Source organism: Tachypleus tridentatus, chromosome 8 (assembly GCF_004210375.1).
Source record: "Tachypleus tridentatus isolate NWPU-2018 chromosome 8, ASM421037v1, whole genome shotgun sequence".
Lineage (NCBI taxonomy): Eukaryota > Metazoa > Arthropoda > Merostomata > Xiphosura > Limulidae > Tachypleus > Tachypleus tridentatus.
Genome location: NC_134832.1, coordinates 32,824,400 through 32,840,478, shown reverse-complemented (window position 1 = coordinate 32,840,478; position 16,079 = coordinate 32,824,400). Strand labels below are relative to the sequence as shown.

The 16,079-nt window shown below is 34.2% G+C and overlaps 1 protein-coding gene across 4 annotated transcripts in view; it reads left to right on the top strand.

The window, feature by feature from the left end:
• Window positions 1-2,036: 2,036 nt before the first annotated feature.
• Window positions 2,037-16,079, top strand: part of LOC143222116 (para-nitrobenzyl esterase-like) — an 86,878-nt gene continuing 72,835 nt past the window's right edge. For 2 of the 4 annotated variants that reach the window (XM_076448092.1, XM_076448090.1), the window contains exons 1-2: window positions 2,037-2,194; window positions 15,242-15,298. The gene's annotated coding sequence lies outside the window, so the exon portion shown is untranslated. Of the gene's footprint in view, window positions 2,195-6,802; window positions 6,961-15,241; window positions 15,299-16,079 lie in introns of all 4 variants that reach the window. The other 2 variants (XM_076448091.1, XM_076448093.1) reach the window with 2 other exon arrangements.

Here is a 16,079-nt window from a genome sequence, read left to right as displayed (position 1 = left end):
GTCTAGAATATATTCAGATATTTGAAAATACTTGCATATTTTAAATGTATTATTTCTAAAACACGTTTTCGGATGTTCCAGAAGTATATAAATATCCATAATCTCAACAAAACCGAACTTTGATTAAAACATTACAGTATTACGAATTTATGTTTTTCAGTTAATTTCAAACCAACATCTCATTTTTTTATCGAATGCAGTTCCCAACATTAAGAAATAATAACATTGAAAATAAATAATGTGTGTGTGTGAATCAAACTTTCTATTTCTGATAAACTCAATACTGCGTAAATAAAGGAATAAATATGATATAAATGTTATAAAACGTAGGCCGAGTATGAGCCATATGTCATAAAACGTAGGCCGAGTATGAGCTAACTGCCTTAAATTTTGCGCCAAGTGTGAGTCATATGTCATAAAACGTAGGCCGAGTATGAGTTAACTCCCTTAAATTTTGCGCCAAGTATGAGTCATATGTCATAAAACTTGGGTTAAATATGAGCCAAATGTCATAAAACGTAGGCCGAGTGTGAGCTAACTGCCTTACATTTTGCGCCAAGTATGAGCCATATGTCATAAAACGTAGGCCGAGTATGAGCTATCTGCCTTAAATTTTTCTCCAAGTGTGAGTCATATGTCATAAAACGTAGGCCGAGTATGAGCTAACTCCCTTAAATTTTGCGCCAAGTATGAGCCATATGTCATAAAACTTGGGCCAAATATGATCCATATGTCATAAAACTTGGGCCAAATATGAGCCAAATATCATAAAACGTAGGCCGAGTATGAGCTAACTGTCATAAAACTTAGGTTCTGGTTTCGTATTTGAGATACTGACGAAAATGTCTTTTATTACTTTATTACTCATAAAATCATTATTTGTTATAGTCAAACTTGGTTTCAGAAACCGTAAAGTGACAAAATTCTACTATTGTTTCGAGTTAATATATTAAAAAGTACGTGATAATATAATTTTTCTTGTAATTTACTAGGTGTATTTACACTGTGCTTAATGATATAAAGGGTTATTATGAAAATCTCCAATGATCATGTTAAGTCCTACAGTGGGGGGCAGCGATGAGCTTACGGATTTAAAATAGTGCAATTTGGGGTTTCGTTCCCCGCGGTAGGCACAGCAGATCGCCCAATGTGGCTTTTCTCAAAAGACACAATACAAACAAACCTTCAAGTTACAGCGCGGTTATTACGCCTTTAATACAGATCAAATATACATGTTACGTTATATTAGTAGCTTTGTGTTTTTACGTATTACAACGCTCGGCATAAACAACTGACAAAAAGGGTAAAACAACTTATTTTATACAGCCACAATTAATGGGATTAACTGTGTTATTGGTAGTTTTATTTTTGTTACATTTATTCTTGTGATTCATGTGTAATTAGGAACCATGTACCAAACAAAAAGCTCACAAGCAATTTAGTGCACAAATAGGTTAGAAAAATGTGTTTAAAAGTCAGATGGGGTCCTCGGTGACGCCTTTGGTTAATTGCCTCAGATATAAATCAGATAAGAGTACGAAATTTCTTTTGTACTTGTATGTTTGATAAAGCTAATAAAATTATATTTTGCAATCTTTAATTTAGAACTACGTAACATAAGAAAAGCAGGCAGTAAACAACAATATAATACTTATCATTCATGTTAAGAAACTGACTGGTACACTTAAAACGCACCCATAGCCTAAAGTCAGGATAACGTTTTGTGATGTTGCAGGAATCGAACTTGACTAACCAGCCGCAAAAAAACTGATCTCTGTAAGAAGACCAACTAAGTTCCTTGTGATATTTTGTCTAATTACGAGTTTCATTTATGAGGATTACAGAAAAATGTTTTTTCATGAATTTGTAGGAGTGTGGCTCAAATTTTGTAACAGGACTAAAGGCAGAAACATCCCATGCTCATTAGTCCAGGCACGTTTTTCTTTCGGAGCTACATTGATTGGTCGATGTGATATTGTAGTTGGACTTATCCAATCTATAAACCATACCACGCTCTCCGTTAGGGTACTTGCTGCCGAGGCGCCTTGTGGTTAATAGTAGCTGATCTTTCACGAGACACCAGCGCTAGCTAGAAAACTGCAGTCAGGGTTCCAGAAATACTCAAGTAGAAGGAAACAACAGACTCTCTGTTTGACATTCCACGTCTCTGGTTCACACTAGGCGAAAATAACGGGTAAGTATTCCGTATTGTGCCATTCACCCGTAAATATATATTGCCATTTTACGTGTGATTAGTCCTAAAACTTTAGTCTCATATCCATTCCAAGTTTCATCATTCATATTCTCATTCCAACTAAAATGTCAATTTTTTTACTCTACTGGACACGTATATGCATATTAGTAAAATGTAAATACAACGTTATATTATCATATGTGCATATTTTTTATTAAATATTTACGGGTAATTTTAGTTCATTTTGTAACAATATTTTGTCCACATACACTTCACTCTGTATTTGCGAAATGTTTACATTCTAAAGTACATTAATAAGTGACACTGGCCAGTTTTTTATTTTTTAATTCGCTGATGAATAAATACTTTTAAATTATACAGTTTAGCTTTATTACTAGTTCAACTATTATAACAATTGTTTTTATATTGCAGCTATATTCAAGTATGTACTTTTGACGGTCAGTATAGTTATATCAACATTTCATTTCAATTTATATCGCTCACTGAGCTTTGGGAAATAATTATATTTAATATATTTATCGATATATTGCACAATAGAATAAAATAATGGTTATCTAGCGCTTACTTGTTTTGTAAAAACACAAACAAATTTTATTTTTCAAACTAACGCCAATATAAATTTATCGTCGTGTGTGTGTGTGCGATACCTTAAAAATCTTAGTTACAAGATAATCTTAGTTACTGGATAATTTGAGTTAAACGTTAAATTTTGATCCTGAAATTCGTAATTTTGACGTCGTTTACAGTAGATTTAGAATAAAACTCACAGAAAAAGCTACCTTTAGCCCTAAAGTATCATTATTTACATTGTGATCGTTGTTTTTAAGTAGTGGCCGTCGCTATCAGTTCCAATGTAAACATGCAAATATCAGTTACGTCTCCGTTATTAATGCGTTCTTCGCGATGACTGCGAACCTACACCTCTATTGTTTTGAAGGCCTTGAGCATCTTTGATGTTGATTCACTGCCACCTGTTTGTTCTTCCCAATACTGTCAACTTTACTGCACTTATATCAAAAATTGTAATGCACGAGGAAGTATTGTTTGTTTTTCAAACGTTTACAAAAATAAGTCATAGCTGTGTAAGCTAACGTTTAATCTATGTTTTCCTTTCATTTTGTATTCCTATAATTAAGTGTTTAGTTCGAGTAATTGCTTATTTTTGAAAACAACAACAAAAAATAGAATTGCATTGTTTGAGCGTTAGGTTTTAGTTTCGGTTAAAGCAATATTTACAAATTAAAACCATAATACTCAAGAGTGTCCACGTAAAAAAAAAAATAACGAAACAAGATTATTACCACATAACTAGAATTAACATGTTCGCCCTTTCAGCCGTGGTGTCGATATAATGTGACGGTAAACCCTAGCCATACATTATTTATCAGTCTAAGAATAGAGGGAAGACAGTTAGTCATCACCACCCACCGCCAACCCTTGAGCTACTGTTTTACCAAGGAATAATGCGTGACTTTATAATGTCCCCACGGCTGAAAGGTCGAGCATGTTTGGTGTGACGGGATTTGAACCCGCGACTCTCAGATTGCGAGTCGAGCGCCCTAGCCATCTGGCCATGCTGGGCCAGTCCTCGATAAATAAATAGAATTTGTCAACATATTATGGTTGCCTTAATATAGTTTCAACGTCTCTTTGAACACAACGCGTAGTATTATAAGATTTACATTTTCAGTTTCTATCCATATCACCTTTTTTTAGTTTGCAAATTAAAAATCAATATAATATAACACTGATGATGAAATATTAGCTCAGATTACATGCGATAAAAACTCACATAGTTTTACATCTATTATTGACCGGGTGGTCTAGGCACTTGACTTATAATCTGAGGGTCGCAGGTTTGCATCCCCGTTACACCAAACATACTCGCCCTTTCAGCCGTGTGGATGTTATAATGTTACGATCAATCCCACTATTCGTTGGTAAAAGAGTAGCAGAAGAGTTGGCGGTGAATGGTGAAGACTAGCTGCCATCCGTCTAGTCGTATACTGTTAAATTAGGACAGCTAGCGCAAACAGCTCTCGTGTAGCTTTGCGCGAAATTAAAAAACAAACAAACAAACCGACTGAAAAAAAAACATATGAGTGTACACAATTAATCGTTTGCTGTAATAACTTTACCTTAACATTTTGAACGAGATTTTAACAGGTGCCAAGTTTTTACACAAGTGTACATTTTTCTTTACTGCTAAACTTTGTTTTAAAATGGGTCGTAAATATGTACTTATGATATCAAATTGACAGAATTGAAAAATCAAACCCTACATTTTAGGCCCGGCATGACCAGGTGGTTAAGGCACTCGAATCGTAATTCGAGGGTCGCGGGTTCGAAACCCAGTCGCATCAAACATCCTCGCTTTTTCATCCTTGGAGGCGTTATAATGTGATGGTGAATCTCACTTTTCGTTGGTAAAAGAGTGGCCCAAGTGTTGGCGGTGGGTGGTGATGACTCCTGCCTTCTCTCTAGTGAAACCAAACCCTACATTTTATTGGTGTTATTAAGAACATTACCAATTATAGTCCATAGCACATTTGTTTAGGCCACTCTATGCATATTATATAGTACAAAATATAAGTGTCCGTGCACTTATAAGATACTGTAATGTTTACACTTACAAAGTCGTAGTGTCCGAGCGTCACGCTTCCTACAACGCAACACCACAACGAAAAGTAATGTTATGATTGATTGTTGTTTATTTTTGCGTATACATTTCTTCACCTTTACTTTTCTGAACGTCTCCGTATGTTTGGACTCTTAGAGTCTTTTGGCAGGCTCTTATTACAACTGAAATAGTTCATGCTGAAGTCATACCAATTTTCAAGATGGCTGCTTCCTCTGAAATATTTGGGATTCAGTGATTTTTAATTACTGTTCAATATGTGACTTCGATCTATAACTTGAGACAATCTCGTTGTGACATTTGGTTTTCAGTTTGCGATATGTTTTTTAAATAATATTTCCTCTTATTCTATGTAAAGAACGTATTTTCCCATGGATGCCGGATGCAATTATTTTCCATGTATTTGCTTCTCCACTAGTAAGGAGTAGATCCAACTTCTGACGTTTAAAGAAGCAAATTGGTGGATGTTGTTATACTGAATCAATACAAAAGCTTCGGCTTAAAGTGTAGTCCAACGTAAAACTCAGATATCATAAGCTACTGTAATTAACGTTACAATATTTCGCTTACTGGATTCGATTTGACATTGAAGATTCGTGATTGGTTTGAGCATCATCTGTTCGGACCTTCGAGAAAATTCAACAAATTAAACACACAACTCTCTCTAGTTTACAACATTAATTTGAGTGAGGAAGAAATACTCTACCATGCCATCCGTCAAAATCCTGAATAAGGTACATTGGAGAACACGTAACGGTGAAGATTGTTTTAGAACGCACATTTAAGTCTCACTATACATTTCAGAGCCTGGAAACTCGACTGTGTGATCGATATATGGGTACGGCTATCTTCGTTTCTTTATCACTTCGTTACATTGTAGCATCCAATAGATTAGCTCTATGCTAATGGGCTTCTCGGCATGAATCCCTTAAACACATCATAAAACATTTATGTCATTGGGTGATTTATGCACTAAATCTTGCCCTAAACCAATAATGGGACTACTCCATAGTGATTAGGCAGTTTGAAGACATGAAATTCTGGATTTAATTCCTGTAGCAGGTAAATATAGATATAAAATTGTTAGAAAAATATCTTAATTAAACACGGTAGACATATTTTTAATCGTCAATCGATTTCTTAGTCTTTCGTTTTTGATGACTTCGCCTCTCGTCGGGACAACAGTAAATTTATGGACTTAAAAGTTAAATTTTGGAGTACGATTCTCCTCGGTGGAGATAGCAGATAGTCCAATGTAGCTTAGCTCTAAAATAAACAACAGTTTTATAATCTTAATTTTAATACCATATTAAAAGAAAATATTGCGTATATGGTCTGATAATTTTATTTCTCGTTCTACGTATTTTGTTGTAACTAACATGGTTTTGAAAGACGACTTACTCTAACATTGATACTTAACAGATATAGAAATGCTACACAGGAGAACTGCGTTAAATTTTACACAATTTTGGTAACACAATATAACCATACTAAAGAGAGTAAAAGTGGTAAAATATGAGTTTTAAGTTTGCACTCAGGCTACGATAATTGTAAACCTATTATTGGGTGTATACTTGGGCATGAAAACTAATCCTTTCTGAGAAACATTAAATGGTGAATATTTGTAAATTTGATAACTCAAGCGTGTGAATTTTGTAAGTCTGATTACCCAAATGTGTGAATATTTGTAAGCTTGATTACTCAAGTTTTTGAATATTTGTATGTTTTGTTACTCTAGTATGTGAATATTGGTGAGTTTGGTTACCCAAGTGTGTGAACATTTGTAAGTTTGATTACTCCCTATATATTTGTAGACATAAATAAATAATGATCATTAAAATGTTCATATTTGTCTGTGTGATAGTTTATCAGTTCAAGAAGACGAGGGCTTGTAAAGTATACATTAACTAACGGTTTGTTACTAAAGTCAACATTTTAATTTCTTGAAGGCTTTTTGTTTCTAACAAGCCAAGATACAAGCTATGTCAAGGGCTCGTAAAACGATTACTTACTGACTTACGATTAGTTACGTGAACATAAGGATGAACCTGGCGGAACATTTCTGATTTAAACGTGGAAGTTGGATAAAACTGATTTGTACGACTAGGTAATGAGGTACTTTAATAATTTCAATCTTTCTTAGTAAGTAATAGAAATTTTGTATTTAATAAAAGTGTCTCGACATTCCTAATTATGAAGATAGTGCTAATGAGAAATTCAACTTGTCTGTTTCATCAGCGTTGGCTCGGCATGGGCAGGTGGTTAAGGCGCTCGACTCGTAATCCGAGGGTTGCGGGTTCCAATCCTCGTCGCACCCAACACGCTCGCCCTTTCAGCCGTGGAGGCGTTATAAAGTTACAAGCAATCCACGCCCTCCGCTAGTACAGCGGTGATTCTACGGATTTACAACGCTAAAATCAGGGGTTCGACTTCCCTCAGTAGGCTCAGAAGATAGCCTGATGTGGTTTTTGTATAAGAAAACAAACACACACACATACATTATTTGTTGATAAAAGAGTAGTCCAAAAGTTGGCGGTGAGTGTTTATGACTAGTTGTTTTCTCTCTAGTCTTACACTAGTAAATTAGGAACGGCTAGCGCAGCTAGTCCTCATGTAGCTTTGCACGAAATTCAAAACAAACAAACATCAGCGTTGTGTTTTACTGCAGTACTTAGGTGTGGTGCAAAAGAAATACACATCGACGTTTACCCCGTTCAATAATAACTAGTAAGACATATAAATACAACATTGTAAAGGTACTTTAGACCACTCTAGAAATTACAGCTATACATTTAAATAAATTGCTAAAAGTAGATATTTTGTTTAAAACCATAATCCCAGCTGAGCACTTTATTACCTTTAAGGCCGCTACCAGGATAGGAACAGAAAAGAGGATATATTGTAGCAAGTTACGTTGATTTTAAGTGTGTCATTCACGAGATACGGATTGGAACCTATGATTAAATTCAAATCTTAAGAAGAATTAAGATACGATGCGCCGTACAAAGACCACTCCTGTACGCGCTACACCCACGTCTCTGTTGTAATGTAAGCTTCGCCCTGCAGATGGCCTATACTAAGCCTAATAAGTTAAGAATTTAACAAAACAATGTAAACAGATAATACATTTGTTATGTTTTCATTAAGTCTCAGGGGATCTCGGACCCCTCACATCGCATTCATTCTTCTCGGTAGTTATGCCACAGATATATGGTATATTAAGATACTAGTCTCTGAATGATTGTTCTAATCATACTATGACGAAATAATACTAGCAGCAAGGGGGCAAAAATCAGCAAAAATAATAATTAAATGTCACATGCAAATTCGTGACATTATGTATTTGACAAGAGACAGTTTTTCTTTAGTACAATATTTTTGTAAAACTGGAAAAAATCTTCGTTTTTTTGTTTTCAAAGAAACGTTAAAGAAAATGAGCTTCATACGTCATCATTACTTTTAAAGCACTTAGGTCAAACAAGTTTTATAATAAACGTTATTGGTTTGTTTGAGTTTGTTTCTGAATTTCGTTCAATACTACGAGGGTTATTTGCGTTAACCTTCCCTAATTTAGCAGTGTAAGACTAAAGGAAAGGCAGCTAGTCATCACCACTCACTGCCAACTCTTGGGCTATTCTTTTACCAACGAATAGTGGGATTGACCGTATTATTATAATAACGCCCCCACTGCGGAAAGGGCGCTCATGTTTGGTGCGATGTGAATTCAAACCCGTAACACTCAGATTATGAGTCGAGCGCCTTCACAACCTGGTCATGCCGGGCCTTTTGTTATTGGTTATACGTCATTATATGTTTATATATGAATATAGTCTTTTGTGTCAATACTCAGGTAGATGCCATTAATAAAATAGTTAAGTCTTTGTTTGATTATTTTGTATCAAATGTAAGTAAATATAAACAAACTGAAACAAATATTATACCAAATTATATATTATTGTTTGGTGCATTCCAGAGTGAAAACGGTGAAGCATCTAATTCTAATTCTTTCATTGGTCAGTTGTGTGTGACGTATCCTATAAACATTGGGCTTTCGAATGTCGTGTACGTTACCAAGGGCAATGCTACATCCTGTAATTATTAGAATCCATACGTTAACCCGCAACAAAGATATTTTGATAAGAAATAACTTTCGATAAGTTTGCCTCACACTAACAACACCTTATTTACTGAATCGTCTTACCTTTCGCTGATGTAAAGTGTTTGTTATGTAATTCATTAATTTCAGTCCACTTCACAAGAATATCATGCTTACTGAGTTTTTTTAGTACCTTTTCAGCTTACTAAACAATAATCTAAATTAATTTAGAAGTGTGAATAATATTATAACGTTGTGACTGGTGTCTCATTCGATATTATACAGTGAACAGATCGTACATTGTATACTTTTTTGTTTATTTTTTGGCAAAATTAAAAAAATATAAGGCCTAGTTGTTTTCGTTGATGTTTAATAATGGCTGGGAATTTTGTCATTAGTTTTGGTATAAAACGTGACCAACAACTGTAACTTTAAATTACAGTTTTTATATTTTACATTTTAGCATTTTGTCTCAATAGGCCTGACTTTTTGTTTCTTGAATTCTGAGTAAAGCTACTCAAAGCTGTTTGCACTAGCCTAATTTGCCCTAGCCCTAAGGTATGTATGTTTGTTTTCTGAATTTCGCGCTAAGCTGAATGAGGGATACCTGCGCTAGCCGTCCATAATTCAGTAGTGTAAGACTAGAAAAAAGGCAGCTAGAGAAGAACACCCACCACCAACTCTTGGCCTATTTTAATCAAGCAGAGCGCTAAATAATGTCCCCACGACTCAAAATGCGAACATGTGAGGGACTACGAGCATAACGCACTAATCACAAGGCAAAAGTTGTGCTTAAAAATGAAAACGTCTCAGCATAAATTTATGTTAAACAATTTAGCAACTGAAAGCTATAATCAACAGTTTGACAAAACCATAAGTTGTTAACAATGCTGTATACTTTTAAAGAGTTCGCAGGGAAAACAAACCAAAGTGTTAGACGAGAGAAACTTGAAAAAATGAGTTTATATGAATCACTAAACCAGAATATTGAGGAGAGATGACAAAAATCTTGTGAAAATTGTTTAGGTAGACGATGAAAAGGTTCATGCAATTCGACATAGTAACTACGAAAGAACCATTAAACAAATATATATAGTAATATGAAAGAACCATCAAACAACTAGATTGAGCAAATATGAAAGGACTAACAAACAAGATATAGGAACTATAAAACAGCATCAAACAAGTAGGTATAGTAACTATGAGAGGACGATCAAACAACTAGATATAGTAAAGAAGAAAGAACCATCAAGCAAGTAGATATAGTAAATATTAAAGGACCAAAAACAACTAGGTATAGTAACTATGAGAGGACGATCAAGCAACTAGATATAGTAAAGAAGAAAGAACCATCAAGCAAGTAGATATAGTTAATATTAAAGGACCAAAAACAACTAGGTATAGTAACTATGAGAGGACGATCAAACAACTAGATATAGTAAAGAAGAAAGAACGATCAAACAAGTAGATATAGTAAATATTAAAGGACCAAAAACAACTAGGTATAGTAACTATGAGAGGACGATCAAACAACTAGATATAGTAAAGAAGAAAGAACCATCAAACAAGTAGATATAGTAAATATTAAAGGACCAAAAACAACTAGGTATAGTAACTATGAGAGGACGATCAAACAACTAGATATAGTAAAGAAGAAAGAACCATCAAGCAAGTAGATATAGTAAATATTAAAGGACCAAAAACAACTAGGTATAGTAACTATGAGAGGACGATCAAACAACTAGATATAGTAAAGAAGAAAGAACCATCAAACAAGTAGATATAGTAAATATTAAAGCACCAAAAACAACTAGGTATAGGAACTATGAAAGGACCATCAAACAACTAAGTGTAGTTACTATGAGAGAACTACCAAATAACTAGAGAACCATGAATGACATGTTTCTTTATTTCGTTATTTTTGTACCATTAAGCAAGTTAACCAAATCGTTTTTTCACTCCTATATTTCGACCCACGTATAGAAAATAAAACATGTTTGTAATATTTCCAGATTTATTTGATAAGTATTTAAAAACAGATCAGTGTAGAATCTAGAATAAAATTAACCTCAGTAAACTATAAATGCGTCCCAATTTTCTCTTACTAGTGACCTATTTACATTGAAACTGCTAGATATTTAATTGATTAAAAGTTGGATATTTTATTTCAAGAAATATCAACGTATGTATACAAGTCATTAAAAATAATGAAATACGTAATTTGATGGTTAAATATGTATTTTTATTTGAAATATTACTGAGTATTTTTTGTATAAAATATTCTCTTTTCAAGACTTCTTAACGGTCTGGTAATTGGTATAGATTCTATCTACATCATTAGGAGAGTGAAGAATATATATATATATATCAGATAATCTTTAGAATAAGTTTTTAATTTAATTTCATTTATGTTTTTTATCAGAAAAATATGTTTTGGAGTGTATTGAAGTTTGTTCGATAATATTTGATTAATTTATGACTTGTTTTCAGAAATGACAGGAACCTTTCAAAACATAAAGTATGTTTGGAAAGATTTTAAATCATGATACGGGTTCATTTTTAGTACATTTTTTAAAAAATATTTCATCTGAATTTCAGGAATTCGGTGCAAACTGAGTGGTTGCAAGAAGGAACAACATGTGTTTCACTGAGATGATGTAAATTGAAAAACCACGAATAACAAATAAATAACAGCTGTGAAGTTTAACATTGTATAAATTATTTTAAGTGTAATTGGAACTCACATATGTATGTTTTTGGATAATATAGGTTTTCATATAGACAAAAGAAACAAAACAACAATATTAACAGCTGGCCTTCAACATTTGTGGTGTATACCAGAGACTTAGACATTTTGATACAGCCCGGCATGACCTGATAGTTAAGGCGCTCGACTCGTAATCTGAGGGTCGCGGATTCGAGTACCCTTTACAACTAACATGCTCGCCCTTTCAGCGGTGGAGGTGTTATAATGTGACTATCAATCCCTCTGTTCGTTGGTAAAAGACTAGCTCAAGAATTGGCGGTGGGTTTTGATGACTAGCTGCCTTCTCTCAAGTTTTACATTGCAAAATTAGAGATGGGTAGCGCAGATAGCCTTCATGTAGCTTTGCGGAAAATTTACAAACAAACACATTTTGATAAAAGGCTTTGAAAAAAAACGACCTTAGTTAGTTTTATAACTATACTATAGTATTAGAACATTAGTGAAACAACAGTAATAATTTATACTTAGAGACGCACATTACTTCAGACTCGAGAAATAGAACATTACTACTCAAGAGCTATCTATATGTACGCTTGATACTCCTAATTTTGAGTTAATACACTAAAGAAGAACACATGTAGTTAATAGTACCAATTGCCAATTCTTGGATTTCTCTGTGTCTGATTGAAAAATGGGGATTGACCATCATTCAAGGTCACAAATGTTTTTTCTGTTTATTTTTTATTTTATTTTTATTTTTTGCATAATGGTACCCGGATGATGGATCTGGCGATCCATAATCGGTTTTCGTTACAAAGGAAAATTAAACTTTGCGTATATCTACAATAATTTTGATAATTTGGTTTTATTCGATTATTTTTCATAATATCTGCACTCGGCCTATTAGTGCGTTGATTACGGCCCTGCTCATAGGATAAATAATTAGTTTATGTTATCTATCTAGGCTTAGCTATTTCAAAAATGTTCAAATCTAAATTTCCATGAACAGAAATTGGCAGCTAGGGTGATATTGTATGTGTCTTCTTATAGCAAAGCCACATTGGGCTATCTGTTGAGTCAAAAGAGGGGAATCGAACCCGTTATTTTAAGAGCGATATTAGCCAGCGTAATCTCTCTAGATATTTATTAAAATTTCTAAATTTTGCTTATATTTGAAGCTTATTTATTTCTTACTTACGAAGTCGCATAAGATTAATTAATCACAAAATATTCTGTGGTATACTTCTGTAACAATTAAGACTTAAGAAACAACTTTGGTATTTATATGTCACGCTATAGATAAGTCCCCAGGTGGTACAGGGGTAAGTCTACGGATTTACAACCGTAAAAGAAAAGGTTCGATTCCCTCTCGGTAGACTCAGCAAATAAGCAGATGTGACTTTGCAATCAGAAAACACGCACTAGAGCCGAATTACTCTACGTAAAACATACCGATGGTTTAAAAACTAACAATTAGCTAATAATTGATTTTCTTAAAGCTTTCTATTGTGTTTCGTTAGTTGGCTTACGAATAGTAGCATATTATACCATTTACCCCTCCCTCCACTGGTACAGTGGCAAGGATGCAGACTTACAAAGCTAATTTATTTGTTTCTTTTTCAATTTAGCGTAAAGCTACACGAGGGCTATTTGCGTTTACCGTCCCTAATTTAGCAGTGTGATTCTAAAGGGAAAGCATCTAGTTATCACTACCCCCCACCAACTCTTGGGATACTCTTTTACCAACGAACAGTGGGATTGACCGAAACATTATAACGTCCCCACGGCTGACAGAGCGAGCATGTTTGGTGCGACGGGGGATTCGAATCCACGACTCTCAGCTTACGAGTCGAAGGCCTTAATCACCTATCCATACCGGGACATTACACTGTTAGAAAACGGTTTTCGAGCTTCGTGGTGGGTAGAGCACAAATATCCCACCGTGCATTTCTTCTTAACAAGAACCAATTACTTTTAAAATAGAGTTATTTGATCGTGTTACTGTATAATTTCCGTCACATGAAATAGGTTCGTGTTTCGTTTAGTTTCCTGAATTTTTTTCCCCTTTTTTCACTTTTCCGTTTAACTGATTTAAGTATTTTGTAAATCTTTTACCGTGTCTTCCGAAAGAACTGGTAGGTGCACTTGCCGAAGACTGGCGTATTTGATCGATAGATTAATTTACTCGAATTTACTGTCATGTACACTGAAAATCTCAGTGCAAACATAGACACTGAGTAAAGAAAAAGAAAGAAAAAGTATTATACGATTTAAAGATACCATATCTTCGAAAAATACTTTTCATCTTATTTTCGTAAAGTCGAGACAGAAAGAGAAATGGACTCGTGTGTTTGAACAAAAATTATATAGTTAATATGTTTTATGTTCTATTGACTGAGACAAATTCCTGAAATAAGTTGGTTTATTTGATGATTTTTAACAAAGCAAAACGGAATAGTTACATGCAAGATATCACGATTACAAGTTACAGATGTCTTTTGCTATCTAGTTCTCTTTAAGCTAAAGCCCTCTACACGAGGGCTTTCTGCGCTTGTTGACTATAACTTAGCAATGTACGATTAGAGGGAAGGTAGCTAGTCATTACCATCCACCGTTAAATCTTGGGCTACTCTTTTGCCAACGAATAGTGGGATTGACTGTCACATAATAACACCCCCACGGCTGAAAGGTCGAGCATGTTTGATGGGATGGGGATTCGAACCCGCGAACCTCAGATTACGAGTCGAGCGTTCTCACCACGTGGCCATGCCGGACCTCTACTGTATTGACCACTTGGAGTGTAATAAACAGAACATGCTGTGACGTTTTGGTGTTAAACATAGGATCCACCCCATATTAGTAAAATCTATAAACAGTTAATTTCCCAAATATCAATGTCATAAAGTGAAGACGATGTATTTTTACTTACGTAATTGCTGTCACAGATACGTTATTGACGAGCGAAATATCTTGAGTAACTTTTTTATTGGCCAGAAATGTGTCCTTAATTCATCTTCATTTTTGACTACTTTGAATAAACGCTTCACGATTTGAACGACTATGACATAGTACTTCTCGTTTGTGTCCAACTGTCGTTCTTTCTTTAGGTCCTCCCAAAGTGGCTCAGATTCGATGCTCGTGGTGGGCACAACACAGATAGCTTATTGTTTAAATTTCTGCTTAATAACAAATAAATATTGGTTTTGGAAGTTACGTGCTTAGTAAGATAGGAGACAGTGAAAAGTGTTGCCTGCTCCGGCCCGCCTTGTAGCCTGTTTTCCATTTCTGCCATTAACCCTAATTTTGCTTTATATTTGTACTCAGTGCTTTAAATCTCTGCCAACAATGGAAAACGGAATATTTAGACATCCTCAAGTTTTATGATTTCAAATAATCACTCGTGACCTAACCTATCTTGGTACTAATTAAATTGTTAAAAGAAAATCATGAATTACTCTATTCAATATGTTCATATTGTTTCGTGTAAAGTTTTAGATAAGTTAAAGGTGTGCATGATAAAAAGAGAAATATTTTCTAAAAATATCAGTTTATCCCAAACCGATTATGATTTTTTTTATGTGATAGGGATACTGACTAACCGGAAGAGCTATCAATCAAGGGAATTGGATATCACTATATAATGTAAGTTTGTTGTTTGTTAAGCGTAAAAGTACTGAATAGACTTGACTACGTGCACTGTTCTCCTATGTGTGTTTATGGGTCGCTCGACTTTCACTGACTGATTTCCCAGTAAATTAGACGAATAAAACTTGTTTTAAACAATTTGGTATAAAAATAAATAGCCTAGTCTCAACAGACTTAATTCAAGCAAGTTATCTTTTAAATATAATTTATAACACTTACATTTCACTTAATATTGTTCAAACTGCAACTGGTGTTTCAAATAACTCATGATATAAATAGCATCTCGAGCCGTAATGTGCCAGCAAGACTGATAGCTCTTGGTATTACCGACGCTGGATACATCAGTTATTGGTTGATATATATATATATCATTTTTTTTACTTTCGCTTAAAATAATTTTTAATTGGTATTTACTAACGACGTATTTGTTGTATAATGAAATGCTTTCACACACGTCTGACAAAAGTATGGATAATTACAAACAGTTCTTTTCGTAATATCCGTATATCACTTAAATTCTGAACCCTTATCTACTTGGAACCATATGTTACTAGCAAACCCTGATTCGCGTATTAATATCGGCTATAGTGGCACAATGAAAGAAGAATTTTACTTCAAAACGATTGAAATTTGCACTTAATAACTATATCTTTGATCTTTACAAATATTTTTTTTTCTCGGATACCTGTTGTGAAAAACTGTTTAGCGTGTAAAGTTTACTGGATTAAAGAACTGAAACGGAAAAAAGTTGATTAAACTGTCTTAAGAAATAAAATTA